Source organism: Blennius ocellaris, assembly GCF_963422515.1.
Source record: "Blennius ocellaris genome assembly, contig: SUPER_5_unloc_1, whole genome shotgun sequence".
Lineage (NCBI taxonomy): Eukaryota > Metazoa > Chordata > Actinopteri > Blenniiformes > Blenniidae > Blennius > Blennius ocellaris.
Genome location: NW_027662315.1, coordinates 1710025 through 1719794, shown reverse-complemented (window position 1 = coordinate 1719794; position 9770 = coordinate 1710025). Strand labels below are relative to the sequence as shown.

Sequence of the window (9770 nt, the reverse complement as noted above, 5' to 3'; positions counted from 1 at the left end):
AGCTGATGATGAAGGTGATGAAGGTGATGAAGGTGATGAAGGTGATGAAGGTGATGAGGCTGCTTGAGCTGATGATGAAGGTGATGAAGGTGATGAGGCTGCTTTAGCTGATGATGAAGGTGATGAAGCTGCTTGAGCTGATGATGAAGGTGATGAAGGTGATGAAGGTGATGAAGGTGATGAAGCTGCTTGAGCTGATGATGAAGGTGATGAAGGTGATGAAGGTGATGAAGCTGCTTGAGCTGATGATGAAGGTGATGAAGGTGATGAGGCTGCTTGAGCTGATGATGAAGGTGATGAAGGTGATGAAGGTGATGAAGCTGCTTGAGCTGATGATGAAGGTGATGAAGGTGATGAGGCAGCTTGAGCTGATGATGAAGGTGATGAAGGTGATGAAGCTGCTTGAGCTGATGATGAATGTGATGAAGGTGATGAGGCTGCTTGAGCTGATGATGAATGTGATGAAGGTGATGAGGCTGCTTGAGCTGATGATGAAGGTGATGAAGGTGATGAAGGTGATGAAGGTGATGAAGCTGCTTGAGCTGATGATGAAGGTGATGAAACTGCTTGAGCTGATGATGAAGGTGATGAAGGTGATGAAGGTGATGAAGCTGCTTGAGCTGAAGTATGAAGGTGATGAAGGTGATGAGGCTGCTTGAGCTGATGATGAAGGTGATGAAGGTGATGAGGCTGCTTGAGCTGATGATGAAGGTGATGAAGCTGCTTGAGCTGATGATGAAGGTGATGATGGTGATGAAGCTGCTTGAGCTGATGATGAAGGTGATGAAGGTGATGAGGCTGCTTGAGCTGATGATGAAGGTGATGAAGGTGATGAGGCTGCTTGAGCTGATGATGAAGGTGATGAAGCTGCTTGAGCTGATGATGAAGGTGATGATGGTGATGAAGCTGCTTGAGCTGATGATGAAGGTGATGAAGCTGCTTGAGCTGATGATGAAGGTGATGAAGCTGCTTGAGCTAATGATGAAGGTGATGAAGGTGATGAAGGTGATGAAGCTGCTTGAGCTGATGATGAATGTGATGAAGGTGATGAGGCTGCTTGAGCTGATGATGAAGGTGATGAAGGTGATGAGGCTGCTTGAGCTGATGATGAAGGTGATGAAGGTGATGAAGCTGCTTGAGCTGATGATGAATGTGATGAAGGTGATGAGGCTGCTTGAGCTGATGATGAATGTGATGAAGGTGATGAGGCTGCTTGAGCTGATGATGAAGGTGATGAAGGTGATGAAGCTGCTTGAGCTGATGATGAATGTGATGAAGGTGATGAGGCTGCTTGAGCTGATGATGAATGTGATGAAGGTGATGAAGGTGATGAAGGTGGGTAAAAAAGACATGATGGCGCTGATGAACATATTAAAAATGATGGCGCTGATGAAAATGAGGAGCAAATGATGAATATAATGAAGATGATGAAGATGATGAAGCTAATGAAGATGAAGGTGACTCCACACAGAGGTTACCGAAAAGTGACATCATACCTGAGGACTCTGGTAGGCGCGGTCATGACGTCACATGGTAGAAACGATGTAGATGTAGAGAGGAAGATGGATGCTTCACCCACTTTACCAATTAAGGTTGTTACAGTGGTGAGCAGAGACAGAGAGAGAGAGAGAGAGAGAGAGAGAGAGAGAGAGAGAGAGAGAGAGAGAGAATACACCCATTTGCCCCCACCGGCGCAGCGCGGGTGAGGAGGGAGGTCCAGGACTGTGAACACCCTCTCTCTCTCTGTCTCTCTCTCTCTCTCTCTCTCTCTCTCGCTCTCTCTCTCTCAGTGACCGCAGAGCTGCTGCGCCGAAGGGGCGACACTCACTTCAGACCACGACACGCTCCTCACGCTGCGACGCACAGGTGAGTCCACGCGCACAGGTACAGAGTCCACACACACACACACACACACACACACACACACACACACACACACACACACACACACACACACACACACACACACACCCGCTACTGATCGTGTCTGTTGTCCAAACCAACAGTTGCGCGCTTTGTTACAGCGCAGTTGCTGACATCCCCCCGGGGGGTGGGGGGGGGGGGGGTGATGGTGATCAATGATTTCTTGGACTGACGGCGCTTCAGACGCAGTCGGCTGGTCGGTTTGTTGCGCTCGCGCTCTGGATGAGCCTTCATCCACGTGACTGCGCGCCTCGAACTTTGTTTATGTGCGCCTCTCCGCTGCTTCAATTAGGGGATCCACACCAAATAAGGTAACACACGGACACGAGCCGCTTTATGGCTGGGGGGCGCAGAGGTGGCCGCGTGCGCCCCCCGCCGCAAGATACAGGCTCTACACCGCAGGGGCGCGTAAGGTTGTCTTCGGGGCCACAGGGCAGGGAATTACAACATGATGACCTGTTAATACTGGAAACGTCACATCCTTCAATCTGTTCTACTTCTAAAAATACAATTGAATTCTTAAATGTTCACACTTTTTCTTCACTTTTTCTTTTGTTCAAGTACAAGATAATATAGAAATCTCAACAGAAGTTATATTATTACAATCAAAAGAGAAATTCTACAATGTTAGCTGGTTTTATTGCAAAATGAAGTACATAGTTTTATAATATGAATCATCTCAAACCCAGTGAGAGAAATGAGAAATAGAACTTTCTATTATTGAAATATGGCAAAATCCTCTGTGGACTTTTGCTTCCAGGGGCTCCGACCCTGTGGAGAACTGCTGTACTTGTGTCTGACGCCTTGTTCCTGTTGAGCTGGAGCCTCCGGAGCCCACACTGGAGAAGAAAGCTGCTCAATAGGAATGATGACAACAGTTGTTTTCCCATCCTTACAAGTATAAAATAGATATTTGATGAAAACTTTCCATTGTGTTCGAAAATGGATCAGAATTACTCAATTGTGTTGTTTTTAATCATTAATTATGATGGCAGCTTTCAAAACTAAAGAAGTGAAGGAAGAACGGTAAATACGTCTCTAAAAACATGCTTCCTTTATCCTCTCACCCTGTGAGCAGTTCTCCAGTCAACCAACAAGAACCACCAGAAGTTCTAGGAACAATCTCTTCATCATTTCTTTCAGCCTTTGGCGTGAAGTAGTGAAGACGGAGGAAACTGAGCTTCAGTCGGTTCAGTCTGGTCTACATGAGAACACAATGAAACGCAGGCCAGGCGGCAGAGGATCAGTAAAGTTTAAAACACGTCAGGGAGGTGTGGAGGTGTGGAGGTTTGGAGGTGTGGAGGTTTGGAGGTGTGGACGTGTGGAGGTGTGGAGGTGTGGACGTGTGGAGGTGTGGAGGTGTGGAGGTGTGGAGGTGTGGAGGTGTGGACGTGTGGACGTGTGGAGGTGTGGAGGTGTGGAGGTGTGGACGTGTGGAGGTGTGGAGGTGTGGAGGTGTGGACGTGTGGACGTGTGGAGGTGTGGACGTGTGGACGTGTGGAGGTGTGGAGGTTTGGAGGTGTGGAGGTGTGGACGTGTGGAGGTGTGGAGGTGTGGAGGTGTGGAGGTTTGGAGGTGTGGACGTGTGGAGGTGTGGAGGTGTGGAGGTGTGGAGGTGTGGAGGTGTGGACGTGTGGACGTGTGGACGTGTGGACGTGTGGACGTGTGGAGGTGTGGAGGTTTGGAGGTGTGGAGGTGTGGAGGTGTGGACGTGTGGAGGTGTGGAGGTGTGGACGTGTGGAGGTGTGGAGGTGTGGACGTGTGGACGTGTGGAGGTGTGGACGTGTGGAGGTGTGGACGTGTGGACGTGTGGAGGTGTGGACGTGTGGACGTGTGGAGGTGTGGACGTGTGGAGGTGTGGAGGTGTGGACGTGTGGAGGTGTGGACGTGTGGACGTGTGGAGGTGTGGACGTGTGGAGGTGTGGAGGTGTGGACGTGTGGAGGTGTGGACGTGTGGAGGTGTGGAGGTGTGGACGTGTGGACGTGTGGAGGTGTGGAGGTGTGGAGGTGTGGACGTGTGGAGGTGTGGCGGGGTGGAGGTTTGGAGGTGTGGAGGTGTGGACGTGTGGAGGTGTGGAGATGTGGAGGTGTGGACGTGTGGACGTGTGGAGGTGTGGAGGTGTGGACGTGTGGAGGTGTGGAGGTGTGGACGTGTGGAGGTGTGGACGTGTGGACGTGTGGAGGTGTGGAGGTGTGGACGTGTGGAGGTTTGGAGGTGTGGAGGTGTGGAGGTGTGGACGTGTGGAGGTGTGGAGGTGTGGAGGTGTGGACGTGTGGAGGTGTGGACGTGTGGAGGTGTGGAGGTGTGGAGGTGTGGACGTGTGGAGGTTTGGAGGTGTGGAGGTGTGGAGACACTCAGCAGAGCTCAGCAGGTTGCTTCTTCACTAAATGACCACTAAGCCCTGGTGTGGACGAGGTTGGGTGTGAACAATGGCCTGGGCAGAAAACATCTGGAGGAACAGCAGCTGGATCATTAATGACCCTCAGTGTGGGACCAGCAGTCTGACCGTCTTCTGTCTGGAGAGACGAGGTGTGGAAGTCTGACCAGCAGTGACGTCAGTACAAACATCCTCCGGGCAGAGCGGCTCTCCTTCTGGAATGTCCTCCGGGCAGAGTGGCTCTCCTTCTAGAATGTCCTCCGGGCAGAGTGGCTCTCCTTCTGGAATGTCCTCCGGGCAGAGCGGCTCTCCTTCTAGAATGTCCTCCGGGCAGAGCGGCTCTCCTTCTGGAATGTCCTCCGGGCAGAGTGGCTCTCCTTCTAGAATGTCCTCCGGGCAGAGCGGCTCTCCTTCTGGAATATCCTCCAGGCAGAGTGGCTCTCCTTCTAGAACGCCCTCCGGGCGGAGCGGCTCTCCTTCTAGAACGTCCTCCGGGCAGAGCGGCTCTCCTTCTAGAATGTCCTCCGGGCAGAGTGGCTCTCCTTCTAGAACGTCCTCCGGGCAGAGTGGCTCTCCTTCTAGGACGTCCTCCGGGCGGAGTGGCTCTCCTTCTAGGACGCCCTCCAGGCGGAGTGGCTCTCCTTCTTGGACGCCCTCCGCCCTCCGACACACCCACTCACTGGTATAATATATAATGTAATATAATATAATGATATGTAATGCTCGACCTGCGGTCGGCACCGGCAGAGGTCAGTAGAAGGTTAGAAACAAAAGAAAAGCAGCGTCCTCTGGTGCAGTGGTTTGCACTGTCAGTTCACCAGACCTCAGTTTGAGCCCAGGCTCCAGTTCAGAGGGTCTCTGCTCCCCTGTCCTGCTGGGACATGAGCTGGGTTAGAGGACAGTGTGTCTCTGCTCCCCTGTCCTGCTGGGACATGAGCTGGGTTAGAGGACAGTGTGTGGACCAGAGGAGCCACAAGAGCCACTTTCTACTCACTAAAACTTTCCTGGGTGTGTGTGTGTGTGTGTGTGTGTGTGTGTGTGTGTGTGTGTGTGTGTGTGTGTGTGTGTGTGTGTGTGTGTGTGTGTGTGTGTGTGTGTGTGTGTGTGTGTGTGTGGCGCCAACTAGTGGCCTGGGATGCAAACTATCATCTGCCACATGTTTTGCCTTCATGTCACTCTGGAGGTTTATTGATGCGTCACAGATCATTAAAGCATCTCGTCAACCTGACAAGCTTCAGTGCTGAGTGAAGAGCAGCAGAGCAGCAGAGCAGCAGAGCAGCAGCAGAGCAGAGCAGCAGAGCAGAGCAGCAGTAGAGCAGCAGAGCAGCAGCAGAGCAGAGCAGCAGCAGCAGAGCAGCAGAGCAGCAGAGCAGCAGCAGAGCAGCAGAGCAGAGCAGCAGAGCAGAGCAGCAGAGCAGCAGAGGAGCAGCAGAGCAGAGCAGAGCAGCAGCAGCAGAGCAGCAGCGGTTTTGTTTGCGTTGATCTTTCTTTCTTTTAGAAGAATCTTTTATATTTCTCTTAAACCATCTAAAAGCTTCTCTTAGAAACACACTAGAATTATCTCTCTGGACTCATCAGATCTGGACTCATCAGATCCCCCAGACGTGAATGTCTGCTCTCTCTCTGCTCTGGACCTGTACGGTCCTGTACGGTCCTCTACGGCCCTGTACGGTCCTGTACGGTCCTCTACGGTCCTGTACGGCCCTGTACGGCCCTGTACGGCCCTGTACGGTCCTCTACGGTCCTCTACGGCCCTGTACGGCCCTGTACGGCCCTGTACGGCCCTGTACGGTCCTCTACGGTCCTGTACGGCCCTGTACGGCCCTGTACGGCCCTGTACGGTCCTCTATGGTCCTCTACGGCCCTGCACGGCCCTGTACGGTCCTCTACGGTCCTCTACGGCCCTGTACGGTCCTCTACGGTCCTGTACGGTCCTCTACGGTCCTCTACGGCCCTGTACGGTCCTGTACGGTCCTGTACGGTCCTCTACGGCCCTGTACGGCCCTGTACGGTCCTCTACGGCCCTGTACGGTCCTGTACGGTCCTCTACGGTCCTCTACGGCCCTGTACGGTCCTGTACGGTCCTCTACGGCCCTGTACGGTCCTGTACGGTCCTCTACGGTCCTCTACGGCCCTGTACGGTCCTGTACGGTCCTCTACGGCCCTGTACGGTCCTGTACGGCCCTGTACGGTCCTGTACGGTCCTGTACGGTCCTCTACAGTCCTCTACGGCCCTGTACGGCCCTGTACGGCCCTGTACGGTCCTCTACAGTCCTCTACAGTCCTCTACAGCCCTGTACGGTCCTGTACGGCCCTGTACAGTCCTGTACGGTCCTGTACGGTCCTCTACAGTCCTCTACGGCCCTGTACGGCCCTGTACGGTCCTGTACGGTCCTCTACAGTCCTCTACGGCCCTGTACGGTCCTCTACGGCCCTGTACGGCCCTGTACGGTCCTGTACGGTCCTCTACAGTCCTCTACAGTCCTCTACGGCCCTGTACGGTCCTCTACGGCCCTGTACAGTCCTGTACGGCCCTGTACGGTCCTGTACGGTCCTCTACAGTCCTCTACGGCCCTGTACGGCCCTGTACGGCCCTGTACGGTCCTGTACGGTCCTCTACAGTCCTCTACGGCCCTGTACGGCCCTGTACGGCCCTGTACGGTCCTCTACGGTCCTCTACGGCCCTGTACGGTCCTCCTCCCCTCATCCCCTCCCCTCCTCCCCTCCTCCCCTTCTCTCCTCTGTTGGTCCCTCCCCCCTCCTCTCCTCACCTCTCCTCTCCTCTCCTCTCCTCTGTTGGCCCCTCCTCCCCTCCGCTCCTCTCCTCTGTTGGCCCCTCCTCCCCTCCTCTCCTCTCTCCTCCCCTTCTCCCCTCCTCCCCTCCTCTCCTCTCCTCTCCTCCCCTCCTCCCCTCCTCCCCTCCTCTCCTCTCCTCTCCCCTCCTCTCTCCTCTCTCCTCCCCTCCTCCCCTCATCCCCTCCCCTCCTCCCCTCCCCTCCTCTCCTCTCCTCTCCCCTCCTCCTCTCCTCTGTCCTCCCCTCCTCCCCTCCTCCCCTCCTCCCCTCCTCCCCTCCTCTCCTCTCCTCCCTCCTCCCCTCCCCTCCCCTCCTCCCCTCCTCTCCTCTCCTCTCCCCTCCTCCCCTCCTCCCCTCATCCCCTCCCTTGCTCCCCTCCTCTCAGAGTCACAAATAAACCTTCTTCTTATGTTGATCTGATGGTTTTTCTCTCTTCTCTGTTCAAAGCACTGAGAATGACTGTGTTGTGTTTCTTGCTATTTAAATAAAGTTGAATTGAATTGAATAGTTTGGTAATGAGGTCGAAGAATTGGAATGCAGTGTTTTCTGAGCTGTTTCCGGACTGATCCTGTATGATGTCATCTAATTCCACCACACAAGAAGAGTTCCCTCCGACACCTTCACCTCTCCTCACCAACCTCCGACACCTTCACCTCTCCTCACCAACCTCCGACACCTTCACCTCTCCTCACCACCCTCTGCCACCTTCACCTCTCCCCCTCACCAACCTCCGACACCTTCACCTCTCCTCACCACCCTCTGCCACCTTCACCTCTCCTCACCACCCTCTGCCACCTTCACCTCTCCTCACCAACCTCTACCACCTTCACCTCTCCTCACCAACCTCCGACACCTTCACCTCTCCTCACCACCCTCTGCCACCTTCACCTCTCCTCACCAACCTCCGACACCTTCACCTCTCCTCACCACCCTCTGCCACCTTCACCTCTCCTCACCACCCTCTACCACCTTCACCTCTCCTCACCAACCTCCGACACCTTCACCTCTCCTCACCAACCTCCGACACCTTCACCTCTCCTCACCACCCACTGCCACCTTCACCTCTCCTCACCAACCTCTACCACCTTCACCTCTCCTCACCAACCTCTGCCACCTTCACCTCTCCTCACCAACCTCCGACACCTTCACCTCTCCTCACCACCCTCTGCCACCTTCACCTCTCCTCACCAACCTCCGACACCTTCACCTCTCCTCACCACCCTCTGCCACCTTCACCTCTCCTCACCACCCACTGCCACCTTCACCTCTCCTCACCACCCACTGCCACCTTCACCTCTCCTCACCACCCACTGCCACCTTCACCTCTCCTCACCACCCACTGCCACCTTCACCTCTCCTCACCAACCTCCGACACCTTCACCTCTCCTCACCACCCACCGCCACCTTCACCTCTCCTCACCAACCTCCGACACCTTCACCTCTCCTCACCACCCACTGCCACCTTCACCTCTCCTCACCAACCTCCGACACTTTCACCTCTCCTCACCAACCTCCGACACCTTCACCTCTCCTCACCAACCTCCGACACCTTCACCTCTCCTCACCAACCTCTGCCACCTTCACCTCTCCTCACCAACCTCCGACACCTTCAACTCTCCTCACCAACCTCTGACACCTTCACCTCTCCTCACCAACCTCCGACACCTTCACCTCTCCTCACCAACCTCTGCCACCTTCACCTCTCCTCACCAACCTCTGCCACCTTCACCTCTCCTCACCAACCTCTGACACCTTCACCTCTCCTCACCAACCTCTACCACCTTCACCTCTCCTCACCAACCTCCGACACCTTCACCTCTCCTCACCAACCTCCGACACCTTCACCTCTCCTCACCACCCACTGCCACCTTCACCTCTCCTCACCAACCTCCGACACCTTCACCTCTCCTCACCACCCACTGCCACCTTCACCTCTCCTCACCAACCTCCGACACCTTCACCTCTCCTCACCACCCACTGCCACCTTCACCTCTCCTCACCAACCTCCGACACCTTCATCTCTCCTCACCAACCTCCGCCACCTTCACCTCTCCTCACCACCCACTGCCACCTTCACCTCTCCTCACCAACCTCCGACACCTTCACCTCTCCTCACCACCCACTGCCACCTTCACCTCTCCTCACCACCCACTGCCACCTTGACCTCTCCTCACCACCCACTGCCACCTTCACCTCTCCTCACCAACCTCCGACACCTTCACCTCTCCTCACCAACCTCCGACACCTTCACCTCTCCTCACCACCCACTGCCACCTTCACCTCTCCTCACCAACCTCCGACACCTTCACCTCTCCTCACCAACCTCCGACACCTTCACCTCTCCTCACCACCCACTGCCACCTTCACCTCTCCTCACCACCCACTGCCACCTTCACCTCTCCTCACCAACCTCCGACACCTTCATCTCTCCTCACCAACCTCCGACACCTTCACCTCTCCTCACCAACCTCTGCCACCTTCACCTCTCCTCACCACCCACTGCCACCTTCACCTCTCCTCACCACCCTCTGCCACCTTCACCTCTCCTCACCACCCACTGCCACCTTCACCTCTCCTCACCAATCTCTACCACCTTCACCTCTCCTCACCACCCACTGCCACCTTCACCTCTCCTCACTACCCTCGGCCACCTTCACCTCTCCTCACCACCCTC

The 9770-nt window shown here is 55.1% G+C and overlaps 1 protein-coding gene across 1 annotated transcript in view; it reads left to right on the top strand.

Moving 5' to 3' along the window:
• The first annotated feature begins 1725 nt into the window (after window positions 1-1725).
• LOC308130993 (filamin-A-like) overlaps window positions 1726-9770 on the top strand; it is a 98156-nt gene continuing 90111 nt past the window's right edge. The window contains 1 exon segment of the mRNA XM_080521201.1: window positions 1726-1866. The gene's annotated coding sequence lies outside the window, so the exon portion shown is untranslated.